At 48.1% G+C, this 15,488-nt stretch overlaps 1 protein-coding gene and 1 pseudogene across 4 annotated transcripts in view; both read left to right on the forward strand.

Moving 5' to 3' along the window:
* Nucleotides 1-15,488, forward strand: part of MBNL3 (muscleblind like splicing regulator 3) — a 106,209-nt gene that overhangs the window by 50,688 nt on the left and 40,033 nt on the right. The window lies entirely within an intron of this gene.
* On the forward strand, nt 5,941-6,060 carry LOC136663461 (5S ribosomal RNA; annotated as a pseudogene).

Consider the following 15,488-nt stretch of genomic DNA (forward strand, 5'->3'; position numbering starts at 1 on the left):
GTCTTAACATGATCTCTAGGGCAGTGTTGAACTCTGGATGAGGGTTGGTCCTAGTCAAGGTTTTTCAGACTGAGCACTTTCAGGCAACTCTCTCCATATTGGTGTGTTTGCTGAGAAACCTCTGTAGACTTGGGCTTTCTGTATCTACGGGGGATCTGTTCCGGGACTCTCCTGCGGATAATGAAATCCATGTGCGGTGGTGGCTGTGAGGCACCACAAAACCTTCCTGGAGGCCACGGTCAGCCTTCTGGAGGTTGCACACAGCTTCAGCCCTCCTCCGAAGGCCTCCTGGACTTGACCGGAAGCCACTTCCGATATGCTCTGGCAGCTTCTTGGAGGATCGTGTCTGGGAGGGGTTCTGAGGCTTGGGGAGGTTGCATGCAATCTTCCCATGCCTGAGAACGTTTCCTGGACTTGACCAGAATCTGCCGGCGTGGACACGGCTTCTGGTTATGTCTGGGAGGCCCTCTGAGGTGCAGTCTTGGCATCCACTGATGCTCAAATCGGCAAGTGCTGCGTCCACAGATATGGAGGGTCTGCTGTATGTTGCAATGTGGACTAGTTCCACCAAGTCCATGCAGGGTGTGATGCCCAGGTATGTTTGGTTTCTTGGTTCCCTGTATCAGCCTAACAATATGACCCAGATCAAATCTAGTGTTGTTCTTCTGCTGAATTCTGCTAGGGCAGATTGGCCGTCAGGAGCAGGTGCCCATTAGAGGAGGTTGTTCTGCCGTGACTGAGCTACTCCTAAGGCACCACAGCAAAGCAACCAAAAAGACAAAAGTTGTTTGGCTGTAACTTTAGCAGTCTTAATTTATCAGGGGGGAAGTGACAATATCTTAGCATTAGCCACCAGCTCCCTAAAATCCTAAAAAGGGAATGGCTGAAAAATGCCAATATTCACCAAGCTGGTGAGATTTAATGCCACATACACACATCTGCCTTGGTCATTCCCTTTGCTTTCAATCAGAACTTCGACATGGATTCACAGGTAGCTGATATGGGAATCAATTTGCATTTGGGGACGTTTGTTATATGGACTGATCGGCTTTTTTTTTTTTTTTTTTTATATCTCCAAGAAGCTCCCAGGGAACCTTAGCAGAGCAAGCGAAAAGACAAAAGTTGCTTGCTTATAACTTTAGCAGCCTTGATGTTTCAGGCTAGGAGGTTGCATTCATGTGTGGAGGAAACTGATATGCTTGCCCCACAAGCACAGATTGCTATCAGGTGCACCAAACTAGCGTGTTAGGAAAGCCTGCAGTGATAAGATGTGCTGGATTGCAGAAAGAAATCTGCAGAGTCCTGTTCAACATATCTGTGATGCAACTTGGGCTTGGGGGGGACGACGACACAAATGGCCCACAAGGCATAGGCCACCCACTTGCGTTTTTGAATTTCTCTCTTCCGTGGTGATTTAGCCTTGTGCAGAACAATCATTTTGATCTGCCTGTATGGCGTACTGGTCGCAACGCACTGTTTTGTTTTCTTGGCCGTAGCGGGATGCGGCAGATACCTGCCTTTTTGCAGGCAGGTGAACTGCACACTCAGAATTTTTTTATTGACATCTTTCCGAAGGCACTTTCTTGACTTTGCTTGTCCACGAAAAGTGGCTTGCAGTGCTTGGACTGGCTCAGTCACTGCCCAGACAGTCCTGGTTCAGTAGTGGGAACAGTTTGATGAGAAGGCAATAGCAGGGAAGGTCTCCATGCCAGCTTGTGGGCTTCCTAGTAGCATCCGGCTAGTCACTTTGTGCAACAATATGCTGGCCTCGGCGGTCTCTGGTCTCACCCAGCAGAGCTCTTCTTACATCCCTATGAGTTGAAGTTTAATGGAAGATCATATGTCAGACCACTAGTCTGGGCCAAGGTATCTTAGAGACCGCTTACTCCCGTACAATCCGGCCCGCCCTCTTAGGTAATCAGAGAAGGCCTTTTTACAAGTGCTGCAGTTTAGAGAGGTACGTGGGGTGGCGGCAAGAAATAGGGCCTTCTCAGTAGTGGCACCAACACTATGGAATTCCCTTCCCCTTGACTTAAGAACTGCTCCCTCTCTTGAAACTTTTCGGCGAGGCCTGAAGACCCTTCTGTTTAGACAAGCCTTCTGAGTTCCTGGCCTTTTTAACATCTCTTAACATCTCTTAATATTTTTTAACATCTGTTTACAGGCCTGATCCTTTCTTTAATTTGCTGTGCTATGCTCTTATCTGACTAATTTTTATCTGACTACTGTTTTTACAATATGTTACAATATGTTATTTTTTATCTGTTTTAAGCTATGTTTTTAATGTGTTTTAACCTTGTTTTGTAAGCCGCCTTGAGTCCCTTCGGGGAGAAAGGTGGGGTAAAAATAAAGTATAATAATATAATAATAAGAATAAAATAGTCCAGGACCATCACCAGAATTTTTCTCTGTCTGACCTGGACTGTCAAGGATTGAACTTCCTACATACAAAGCCAGTGCTCAGCCCAGCTGCCTTTTCCTGCTCTTAGCTTCCATAATGACTGACTTTCCTGTCCTCCTGTTGTCCAGCCTCTGGAAAATGATCCTTCTCCCAAGGATTAGGACACCTGAAAGCTCTCACTCCGATTCAGTTTTATTGCCCATATCTTGGAACGGAATCAAATGCAGCCCTTTCAAGTGCAAATGCCAACAAGGTTCTGTTCATGCTTATGTGTTCGAAGTCTGTTTTCTCCCACCCCCCCTACAGTGCTCTGATTCACCAATTGGCAGGCATCTATTGTCTGCCTTGGTCAGCCAAGTTTCCAGTCCTGAAGATGCTGGCTGCATTACAATGCTCTCCATTGGCTAACCTTGCCTCTTGCACCTGGAAGTGAAAGTATGGTGATTCGCTTGCATTTAACTGGAACACGAGGTGCGCAAGGGAGGAGGTTTGCAAGGAGGAGGACAGAACAGCAGACTTAAGTGAACTTTTTGCAAAAGGCTGGGCTGGATTAATATGTCTCATGGATGGTTTAAGTATTAATCCTTCTTTGGTACATGGAAATGTCTCTGCAACTGCCTCCTTCTTCATTCACAGCATGCCACTGGAAAGAACATTATAATAAGCAAAGTTGTTTTGTCTTTGAGGAGTTGGACATGGAGTCCAAATATGGGTGATTCCTGAAAACAACCCAGCATTTGTTTTTTTTAAAGAAAAGCAAGGAAACCTTTTAGCTTTGTTGTCAAATGCATACAGAATAGAGTATGTGGAACTCAGCTTACAAATTAAAATATGCTACTTATTTACAGATAAATGAGCTAAGCAACTGTTGATCTATTGGGCTGTGAGCACCATCAGAACTTCCCTGTGTTCCCAGTCTTGGAAACCCTTAGTTTTCCATGTGCTCTTTCTTTCTCTTGGTCCCCACCGCAGAGCCAGAGAGGCAGAAAATATTCAACCGCTGCTCAATTCTTCCTCCAGCGGCCGGTGTGAAATTCCCTTTGAGGGCACGTCGGTTTGACTCTGTTGAGCCGTTGCTCCGGCGGCTACACTGGCTGCCGGTTCTGTTCCGGGCCCAATTCAAGATGCTAGTTTTGACTTTTAAAGCCCTTTACGGCTCGGGTCCGGAGTATTTGAGGGACCGCCTCCTTCCCTACAATCCTGCCCGTGCTCTTAGATCATCTGGGGGGGGGGCCCTTTTGACTGTGCCGCCACTAAGAGATGTGAGAGGGGCGGCGGCCAGGAAGAGGGCCTTCTCAGTGGTGGCCCCCGAACTGTGGAATACCCTCCCCTTAGAACTGAGAACTGCTCCCTCGTTGCTAATGTTTCAGCGTGGACTGAAGACCTTTTTATTTCAAAAAGCTTTTAATTGTTGACAGGCTGGCTGGCGTTCTTGCTTTTTATATGAAAATCCTCGGGGTTTGTTTGTTTTTAGATTTTTTAATTACTGTAAATTGTTTTTAATGATTGTAATAATAATATTAATGATTGTTTTTAATATTGTATTTTTAAAGTGTTGTGAGCCGCCTTGTGTGCCCGTTGGGCAAAAAGGCGGGGTATAAATTAATAATAATAATAATAATAATAATAATAATAATAATAATAATAATAATAATAATAATAATAATAATAATAATTTGAGATAACCAGCCTGGTGGAAGCTGACATGTGTTGAAGCCAAAAGCTGCTGAATGTTTATTTTAAAATACGTATTCTTTGCCTGTCTTTCCAAATGGGAAACCCAAGGCGGGTTACATCCAGTTTAAAGCAACAAAATATAAAGCAAAACAATAACGAGGACAAACAAGCAACTTGGCAACTAACTACAAAACCCATAAAAATCATGACCAGAGAAATAGGCTGAGATGATAAACAAGCGCACAACCAAATAAGACCCAGCTGTGAACTAAAAAGCGGAGACTAAAGCGTAAAGCCTTGTTGAAAAATACAGGTTTTCAAGGCCTTGTAGAACACTAGCACCATGGGAGAGAGTTCCACAGGCCAGGTGCCACCACAGAGAAGGACCTGTCTCTTAGTGCAAGAGGGATCAAATGTCTTTTAATGCAAAAGTATTAAAACATCAGTGATGAGAATATATGTGCACATGCACACTGCTGCTTCTGTCAGAGGAGATTCGTCCTTTCCTTCAGAAGAATGATTAGGTTTACTAGCATATAAGGGAAGTAAAAGTGAAATCAGATCAAGTGGAGAGTGTAATACTTTTGGGCCCAATCCTATCCAACTTTCCAGTGTTGATGTAGTCGCGCCAACAGGGTGTGCACTGCATCCTGCTGTGGGGCGGGCAGTGATGGAGACTTCCTCAAGGTAAGGGAACAGTCGTTATCTTACCACGGGGCTTCTATGGTGCTGGAAAGTTGGATAGGATTGGGCCTTTGGGGGTGTTGTGGTGAATGGCCAACATTATGTGATGAGATTTGATAAATTCTTTCTGGTGAATTGATGAAAGTGAAAAGGAAAGAAAAGCTGTTTGTTTATTTATCAAAAGCACTTAGTCATGAGATTTGTCAGGAAAAAGGTGACAATATCCTGGCATCAGCCACCAGCTTCCTAAAATCCTGGGAAGGAAATGGCTGGAGAATGCCAACATTCACCATCTCCGACAAGGATTCACAGGTGGCTGATTTGGGAATTAAGCCGTTTCTGCCCAACGTTTCATATACACAGCAGGGATCAAATGTGTACACCTGTTAATTTGCATTTGGGAACATTTATGATATGTACCCACTGGCTTATTTTTTTTTCCTCGGTAGGGTGGAAAAATTACCCCAACAAACTGTTATTTGCACCATTTGAAATACTGCAGCAGGTGCACCACTTTATAATTTCATGTATGTTATTAGAAACACGCTGTTGGTAACCTTCAGTCTCAAAAGACTCTGGTACCGCGCTCTGAAAGGTGGTTCTGGAACAGCGTCTAGTGTGGCTGAAAAGCCAGTTCGGGAGTGACAATCCCTTCCATGCTGGGAGCAAGTGCAGTCTGTCCCTGGCCTGTCTCCCTGGCTATGGACCTTCCTTCTTTGCCTCAGACTGTTGGCCAAGTGTCTCTTCAAACTGGGAAAGGCCATGCTGCACAGCCTGCCTCCAAGCGGGCCGCTCAGAGGCCAGGGTTTCCCACTTGTTGAGGTCCACTCCTAAGGCCTTCAGATCCCTCTTGCAGATGTCCTTGTATCGCAGCTGTAAACACGATGGGTACTGAAAAGGCCACCCAATGAAAGAGGCAGACAGACAAGGCCGCCTAGCTGGGGAAGAGCATGAATTTAGCTGCCCACTGCTCTCCGCATGAGTTCCTGGTCTGCCTTTGCCAGCTCCCGTTTATCCTGTGCATCAGGCATGTTTGGCACCCACTCACTCAGGATGTAGAGGTGCGACGTGTTGCCTGCCCTCTCAGGAGCCACTGCACACATCTCTGCTCTGGGCAGGCAGTCAAACTGAACCTGACCCAAATTCCAGTGCCGGCTCGGAAAGCTTACCATGTTTCAGTGAACCAGAACTGTTACCCTGCACATGCCCAATCTCGTCTGATCTCGGAAGCTAAGCAGGGTCAGGCCTGGTTAGTACTTGGATGGGAGACCGCCTGGGAATACCGGGTGCTGTAGGCTTATACCATAGTCTTTTGAGACTGAAGGTTGCCAACCACCAGAACTGACACTCTAAACACTGATCCCCAGTTCAAAATAAGTGGTTCAGTCATCAGGCTCTGTGTTGCAAGTGAGCACTTCTGGCTTAATTTTCCTATTTGAATCCTGCTGTGTATATTTAGTTTCTGCAAAGCTTCTTTTGAACGAATCTCTAGATCCCGGCGCTGAAAATAGAACGCTCCCTTTCTCTTTCTGGAACAGGAAGGAGGCTCCACTTCCCGTGTGTGCTCTGTGCGGCCACGTATCTGGCTCAGGAGGGCTGCAAACTGCTCACCCTTGGTGTGGTTTCTGCCGCTGGTTCCGCTCAGAGGTGCCAGCGCTTCCAAAACCAAGCGGCACTGAACCAGCCACTCACAAAACGCAGGCTCCACTTTGCGTGGTTTGCGCCAATTTGCAGGGCACGCTTGTGACTGGGCTCCCGTCCAGCTGCAGCGGCTGGAACCCTAATCTTGCCCTCCTCCTCCTCATTAACTCCTAATTTCCTCCCTTGTTACCCCTCTCAGCTTTTCACTGGCTGTGATCTGGAGCAAGGGGTTTATTTATGGAGTACAAGCATCCTCCCTCCTGCCCCCCTGCCTGCAGAGTGCCCTCCCGTGACCTCCCATCAGGAGCGCCTGTCGCTAGAGAATGCCGAGTATCTGTGTTCATTGTCGTCGTCTGGGTCGGGAGAGATTGAAGTGGAGAGCTTGTGTGCTCACGGCCATTACTGGATTGCTGCTTTCCAAACACACATTATCCGCAGGGGCCAGCTGGCCAAACAGTCACACGGAGATTAGTCCTTTCAAGAACTGCAGCGCACAAGCCATGCTCTGAATGGCGGGGCAAAATCGTACACCCCGACCTTTCCGGTGCCTCGCCGTTGATTGACGAGATCCCCACTGGTTGAAAAAACACTTTTCTCCTCCTCACTGGTGGGAAATTCCTCTTCCACTTGGTTCTCTTTTCCTCGCGATTCTCTGAGATTCCAGAGAATCTGTTCTTGGTAGTGTTTCTGAGTCCAAAACAGGAGGCCGCCCTGGGGAAGCACTGTCCTTTTTGGGTGGGGTGGCATTTTGGACCAGCCTCACAGCAATTCCTCTTTTTAAGAGGAAGCTTCGGCTCGATCCAGCAAGGCATGGCCATACAGTCCAGTACCTCGTTTTCGAGAGTGTCAAATCATGTACCTCTACGAGGAACCACACAAGCATCCTTCTGCCTTGTTTGCTTTCCAATGAAAAATATTCAGAGGTTGGCTGCCTTTGGCCATATGGAGGTTCCACATACTAGTAGCTGCTGTTAGACCTGTCCTCCTCTACGAGTGTCTGATCCTCTTTTCACGTTATTTTATCCGGTGTCCATCACCACATCTTGTGGCAGGGAGTTCCACAAGTCTATTCAGCCCTATGGGAGGAAGTTCCTTCTTTTGTCTGTCCTGAATCTCCTGCCACTCAGTTTCGTTGGATGACCCCTAAGTTTCAGCACCATGAAGGAGAAAGGGAAACTGTTTGCTCTCTCCACTGTTTCCCAGCCATGCATCCTGTTGTAAACTTCTCTTTGTCTTAGGGTGCAATCCTAACCCCATATGTCAGTGCTTTCCAGCGGTGCCAGTGGGACATGTGCTGCATCCTGCAGTTGGGTGTCACTCACGGAGGCCTCCTCAAAGTAAGGGAATATTTGTTCCCTTGCCTCAGAGCTGCATTGCCCTGGAAAGCACTGACATAAGGGGTTAGGATTGAGCCCTTAGTTGTGTATGTTCAACTGTGAAGCCCCAGTGCTTTAGTCTGTTATCTTAGGGAAAAGTTACAGTGATGTTAAGGACACACACACACCCCTGCACACCTGGTTGAACCAGCATGTTTGCCCCCATCTTATCTAGTTTGGCCCCCAGCCAACCAGCCAACGAATATCCATCCCTGCTTAAGAACATAAGAACAGCCCCACTGGATCAGCCCATAGGCCCATCTACATAGTCCAGCTTCCTGTATCTCACAGCGGCCCACCAAATGCCCCAGGGAGACCTCATCCTGGTGCCCTCCCTTGCATCTGACATAGCCCATTTTTAAAATCAGGAGGTTGCACATAAGCATCATGGCTTGTAACCCGTAATGGATTTTTCCTCCAGAAACTTGTCCAATCCCCTTTTAAAGGCATCCAGGCCAGACGCCATCACCACATCCTGTGGCAAGGAGTCCCACAGACCAACCACACACCGAGTAAAGAAATATTTTCTTCTGTCTGTCCTAACTCTCCCAACACTCAATTTGAGTGGATGTCCCCTGGTTCTGGTGTTATGTGAGAGTGTAAAGAGCATCTCTCTATCTACTTTATCCTTCCCATGCATAATTTTGTCTCAATCATGTTTTACTTCTGTCCCATGTAACCAAAATGTTGGACCATGTACTTTATTTTCACTTTTGTAATAGTGCCAGGTGTTTTGCAAAATAAAATATGTTTCAAAAAATGCAAATGGTTCCAAGCTTGGGGTTGGGCACCAGGCGTCTGGCAGCGGGGCTGGTTTTGGCTTGGGGCTCTCACTTTTGAATTCTTGGCCATCCTGTGGGAATGGAATGCAGAAATTCGAACCAGTCTGGGTTTGTACGAGGGTAGTTCTCTAGGCTTTGAGTGGGCTGTTTACAGATCAGACCCTCTTTTGATTCTTCAGGCGCTCTGTGCTCTTGTGAAAAACAGAGGGGCTAAGATGTGAACTTTGAATGCCTGCTGGAAAATAAAATGCATGTACTATTTCATCGTTGGGCAGGGAAATCACAGTGAAAGATTCATTTTCTTTTTAGTTGCGTTTACCCTTGAAAGGTGCTGTGTTGGCTATTGGACACCTGTGTTTTTATTCCTGTGGTTCTAGAGATGGTTGCTTGTGATAGCGAGAATGTGAAAAGTCAGAGCTCGTGGAACTCTGCATTGGGAAAGAGACAGGATGACTTAAAAAAAAAAAAGTATTCTCTCCTCCCGAGAACGTCCTACTCGGAGATGGAGATTGAGTTTGTTATTTGTTCGTTCATGCACTGCTCTGTTGAGCACTCAGGAGTATGCTGTTGTGGACTAGTGACATGGCTGTCTCGTTTTGCCTGTCTTGAAAATGGATAGTTGTCATTTTGGTCAGTGGAAAATCACAGGTTTGGTCCTTAACTAGAGGATATTGCCAGAAGAATTCTATTGTGAGGATAGAAAGCAGAAAGAGAGAGTATGTGTCTGTTTTGTCTCCTGTTCCCTGATGTAGAGCTGACCCTCCAAGGGAGCCTTTCCAGTGAACAATTGTCTAAAAGGAGCTCTGAGTAAATTCTTGTTCTAAGAATGCCCTGGGAATAGCCCAGAGCGGGGGGAGGAGGAAGATTTAGTTGGTGGGTATACGGAATTAACCTTCCAGCTTCTGAAGTCATGATTGCATTTGCCACTAATCCGCCTCCTTGGCACCGCGTGGAGAAAACGAACTGCCCTTACTAGATTTGAGGGCTTGGCACAGCAGTGCAAGGGCGGCTGTGGCATACTTCTGGGTCTCCGGGTCAGTCTGAGCACACTGTGCATGCATTAGGCGCACTGGATGTGTGTGCTGCAGCCAAAGCTTGTGGAGGGAAGGTGCAGTCCCCTCCCTGTTCAGCCGTGCTCCAGAGGTGTTACCGGACACAAGAACCACAGAGAGTCTTGTGGCACTTGGAGGACTAACCAGAAAAATGGACGGTGTTGTTTTTTAGCTTTTAAGGTGCCACAAGGCTCTTTGTTGCATCTGCTTTTGCCAAAGACAAGCTGAACAAGCACTCTTGGAAGTTGTTAAGTAAAACGGAGCGCTTTCTGAGCCTAAAAGGGGAAAAAAATAGGCTACAACTTGGTGTCGTCGCTTGGCAAGAGTTCAGGAATTTTTGCCTTTGGTTTACTTGTCTGCATAGTTTGGTGGGTTTGGTGCTGGGCAAGTTCACCGAGTCAGAATAAAATGCAGCCGCAAGTTCCTTTGTGGCAAGTGACTGTCACTTGGAGGGTGTCTTGCTTTGTTTGTTAGGCATGAGGTCCAGAAGCTTTTCTGTCTCTGAAAGTTGCTGGCTTACGTTTCAACCGTTGAGACAGTCAGAAAGTCATAAGAATTTGGTATCACTGGAGCAGAATTTAGGCCCTTGTAACTTGGACAGCACAACTGCGGAGTTCTGGTCTCTCTGGTTGACTACTCAGTGACATTCTACCTTTCCCAGGTCTGCCTACTATCTCATGTGAATTACCACACTGATGTTATTGGCAGAAAGCGTGGGGGTCTGTGGCCTGAATTCTCTCCTTCTGCGACCGACGGGATGCAAGCAGGCATGTACTGTACCCTGTTTGCTGGCGTGGATTGTGTTTCCAGATTGAAACCAAATTGTCAGCTCAGATGGGCTGTTATTTTTAAACCGAGGATCTGTTTGTGTTCATTAGGCTGTTGATTTTGAAGCTTTGCAGCGCAAACATGGATTGGCCTGAATCGCTGGTGCTCTCCATTTGGGTTCTCCCCCCTTCCTCCCCCCCCGGCTGCTAAATCCTGCATAAGATTGCAAACTCATTTCTTGCAGTTTCTTTCTTGGCAACGTTCCTTGAGACCATCTTCTTATGGCTTTCGCTCGTTACACAGTGTGACCTTTCTGGTGTTGGTAAACCACAGAGGAGATGGCGATCATCTTGCCTCATTGTGCCTTTGAATGCCCAGGGATGCCAATGACTGGGAAACATTTGACCAGGACACCATTGCCCAGGATGCAAAGTACCCTGGGGCCATGTTTTTATATTAATTTATATTCTCCGATTTGCTCTTGCACCCTGTGTGTGGAGTAGCTGGTTCCATGTTCAATCGTCAGCCACTGTGTGTGGAACTGGGAAAGGAGTCCTGGAGTGGTCTGGCCCATCAGATGTCACAGGGTCTGGTGCACCAGGGGGTGGCACCCTACCTACTTTGCTCCTTGGACGGTGGGCAAGATACAGATGAAATAAAGACTCTTCCCCTTCAATCAGTAGGTTGAACATACCAAGATCCAGGTCTACAGAGTTTGTGTCCTAAGTACACTTTTGTACTGCAGCGAGTCATGGACTCTTCGCTCACAACAGGAGAGGAAACTGAACGCTTTCCACATGCGCTGCCTCCAACACATTCTCGGCATCACCTGGCAGGACAAAGTTCCAAGCAACACAGTCCTGGGACGTGCTGGAATCCCCAGCATGTATGCACTGCTGAAACAGAGACGCCTGCGTTGGCTCGGTCATGTTGTGAGAATGGATGATGGCCGGATCCCAAAGGATCTCCTCTATGGAGAACTCATGCAGGGAAAGCGCCCTACAGGTAGACCACAGCTGCGATACAAGGACATCTGCAAGAGGGATCTGAAGGCCTTAGGAGTGGACCTCAACAAGTGGGAAACCCTGGCCTCTGAGCGGCCCGCTTGGAGGCAGGCTGTGCAGCATGGCCTTTCCCAGTTTGAAGAGACACTTGGCCAACAGTCTGAGGCAAAGAGGCAAAGAAGGAAGGCCCATAGCCAGGGAGACAGGCCAGGGACAGACTGCACTTGCTCCCAGTGTGGAAGGGATTGTCACTCCCGAATCGGCCTTTTCAGCCACACTAGGCGCTGTTCCAGAACCACCTTTCAGAGCGCGGTACCAAAGTCTTTCGAGACTGAAGGTTGCTAACAACAGCTGATGATTGAACATGGAACCTCCTGCACAAAAACAGCTCCTTTGTACCAAGCATCCAGTGCTGCTGCCCCTAAACTGGGTCCTTTGAGAAGCAGCGACCGCTTTGGAGTGGCACGATGTGCTTTGGTGACACCTAGCTTCAGTCCTTAAGGGTGCAATCTGATACTTCAGAAACACCGTAACAAGGAGCAAAGTACAACAGTCCAGGTTCTGCAGACACTGCACATACGAGGTTGGGTGAGAGAGCGCAAATGGCCCTGTGTCACTCAGTGAGCGTTTTGGCTGTGTGGACCTACTGCCCAGGCCTGTTTTTCCATTAACTTACAGGTCCATCTTTCCTATCCATGGGCCACAGATTTGACCCAACTTGGGCCTGGAGGGCCCACCTATACTTTCCAGATGCGATTGGAACTGTGTTCCAGTCACATCCAGAGGGAGGCCTTCTGAAGCGCGAGTAGGTGCGTGCGTCCTGCGCTTCCGAAGGCCTGCCAGAGCCTTTTAAAGCGTACTTCCAGTTTTTCTCTAAATTAAAAGACTCCAGCAGGCCTTTTGAAGTGTGGGGAGGACAAACGTGGCCTCCCCATACTTCAAAACACCTCCAGACGTGACTGGAACACAGTTCCGATCTTCGATGGACCAAGCTGCTGATTCCATTATCCGCAGTATCCTTGGGGGGAGGGGAGGAGGGTCCCAGAGCGGATCCCCCATGGATACTGAGGTCCAGTGGTGTCCTTCTTTTTACTTTGATTGTTTATATCCCACTTTTGACAAAAGCAACGGCACGGCTTGCAAAACAGAAGGGTGCAAAAACAAGGCAATAAAAAATCTGCCCGCCCCTGCTGTAAAACATAGCAGTTGCCGGTGTCATTTCTGGCTAGCCTCCCTCCTGCCTTTCTGTGCGCAGCCAGCGTGTGCGTCCCTGGATTGTGTCTACCCCAAACAACAGATTTAGAGTTGAGCCCACTTCAGATCTCAGGTTTAAAGCGGCGCCGGAATCCAGGGGCACAGAGCGGCCTTCTGTGTCGCGGGGAGAGCAGCGGCTGCTATTTGTGTCCATGAATGTGGCGCTTCAGCAGTTATTCTCTCGGGCCTGAATGTTCCCTGCTCTGCCTGCGTGCGGCATGCCGGCTCTTCGGTTTGTTGTTGTGTTCCGCACACCAGTCGTCATGCAGGCGGGGGAAGGTCAGAGCCACCGACATCCCCAGGTGACCTTGAGAGGAGATTCAGTCAGGCAGGGAAAGTTGTGGAATTGGATTACGAGATTTGCAACGAGAGTAAGTGCGTGCGCCGGCGTCTGGAGTGCGTGTGTGCACGCCAGGGGACAGGCAGGACAACAGCGGCACTTTCCGCTTCTCCATTTCTCTCAACATCTCTGAAGGTCTCGAGGTGCCTGTCATGAATATGTGCAGTTCAGGCCTAGTAGCATTGCAAAGCCTGAACCAAAGTAACCCAGTAACACAGAAGGGGCTTGCAAGGGGCTTGCAGTCCTAGCTGCTAAGAATTTACAACTCAATGGAAGGTGATAATGTAGCACCTAGGCAGCCAGAAAGACGCCCATCAAGGATGGAATGCAGCTGCAGATCTCCAGGGGGGAGGGAAGAGCTGAGAGGGCGAGCTTCCAGCCCCACTTCCGGAAGACAGGGTCTTTGTTCCTTGTCTCTTGGTGAGATTGGTGGTGGGTGCACATCCTGCCCTGCCAGAACCATGTGGCCTCTTAGGTAACTGACCTGAGGATCTACAAAAGAAGCTGACCCAGGTGAGAATTAGAGAATAATAGAGTTAGCCAGTTAGCTTTGCTGTTTTATGCTGATATGTTTCCTAGAATTTTTTATGCCTCTAGCATTTGCTGCCTTTTGTAACTTTTTGTAACCCTATGTACTTAATAAAGTAAAAATCCTTTTACCATGTTGGTTCATTGTCTGTTGGGGACAAAGGTTCAGAATCCTGCCTAGCCGTTCAGCAAGCTACCAAATCCTCATTGAGGACTAGTAACTTGAGGACTGAGACTTTAAGTAAAGAAAGTGCTCAGTGCCTACAAGGGATATAGTTAAGCCTAGAAGGTCTCTGTGTCCCTGGACTGAGGCACTGGCTCTTACAGGGTGGTGGCAGTACTACCGCACAGGGATCTTTGAGGGCTCTAGGGTTCAGAACCAACAACTCTGAGCACCCCAAAACCCTGGGAGTGTGAGACCAAGTATACAACAGTGCCGTTTGAAGCAGGTGTGCTAGTGAGAAGCACTGCATGGATTTCTGAGGACAGCATGTGCTTGTTTTCCCCAGTCATGTCTTTTTTACTGCACTGCCTTCTTCAAGGCCAGCGTTGCTTTGATGCCAAGTAAAGAGGAAAAGGGGGGAGCAAAGCCGTCAAGACCTTCCCTGCAAATAGAAGTTGAAAGCACTTGGTGCTTTTTAGCTTGGGAAAAGATACTGGTCAAGAAGAGACATGACTGAGGCTAGGTACCGGGGGAGAAGGTGTTGTCTCCCTCCTGGTCATCCAGGGAGTTGATTCTCAGTAGATTCTGAACCAGGCAGGATGTTTTGGAACCCCAGGCTTAATTTGTCTGTGGAACTGGGTGCCACAAGGTGAGGCGATGGCTTTTAGTTACACTTGCTAAGTTGAGCCTCCATGTTAAGAAGCAACCTCTGGATAGCACCCTCTGGGAAGCAGCGTCAGGGGAGGGCTTCTGGCCTTCCCACTTGGCTTGCTGGCTCCCTGAAGGGATCAGGGTGACCCCTATGGGGTGCAGAACGCTGGGCTCGATAAACCAGGGGTGTCAAACTCGTTTCATGCAGTGGACCAAGATTAGCATTCTCGGCACCTGCTGAGGGACGGAAGTGATGTCATTAAACAGGAAGTGATGTCATTAAGCAGGTGATGGCCAGAAATAGGCACTTTGTTCTCACTTAGAAATTCATTTGCTGCAGCTGACGGAAGGGCAAATGTGCAAGTCTTGATCACATTTTCAAGATATGGGAGAGCCCAGTTATCATGCGGGTTGCCCTTTCAGTGGCCTTGCAGGTGCCGAGGTGTCACTTCATAGCTCCACTAAGTGTTTCCTTGGCAGAAGCAGCACTGCTGAAAACATGGTGCTGGGAACTCCCAGTTATCATGGGGACCAGATAAGGAACTTCCGGGGTCTCATCCAGCCTACGGGCCTTACATTTGACACCCCTGGAATAGACCTCCAGGCTGATCTCGGTGGGCTTTGCATATGTTTTTATGCCAAACTGATTTTAGCAAGTGTGACTACGTGGAATGCTTATGCAGCCCCCACCGAGAGACATGAACTTGCAGCTGGAACCGAACTTGTGCCGGGCCTCAGATTCCTGTGTTGCGCTACAGGGTACCTTAAAGCATACGAAACAAGAGTGTTCCTGAGCATGTGAAGAGTTTCTTCCCCCCTTTACCACAGACAGGAGCTTTTAAAAAAAAAAATGTTTGAAGGTGCCTGTGGTTTGCTTGGTCTACGCTCCAGAGTAGATTGAACAGCACAGTGCTGTTTTTGAGAAAGGAATACTGAGCATCAGAAGCTGATGAATAATTTGCACATATTAGGAATACGATGTGCCTCCAAGCTGTTCGGTTTTATTTCGTTGTGCGCCACAAATATGATCAGAATGTAACAAGAGTCCTTTCAGGAACATGGTTTGGGGAACGAGACTCATTCCCCGAGAATTGTGCATTCCGCGTGTTCAGCGACTGAAGCCTCTGCGTTCTGGGTCAGACCATGGGTCCGAGTGGTCCCGAGCTG

Source organism: Tiliqua scincoides, chromosome 12 (genome assembly GCF_035046505.1).
Source record: "Tiliqua scincoides isolate rTilSci1 chromosome 12, rTilSci1.hap2, whole genome shotgun sequence".
In the NCBI taxonomy this organism is placed as follows: Eukaryota; Metazoa; Chordata; class Lepidosauria; order Squamata; family Scincidae; genus Tiliqua; species Tiliqua scincoides.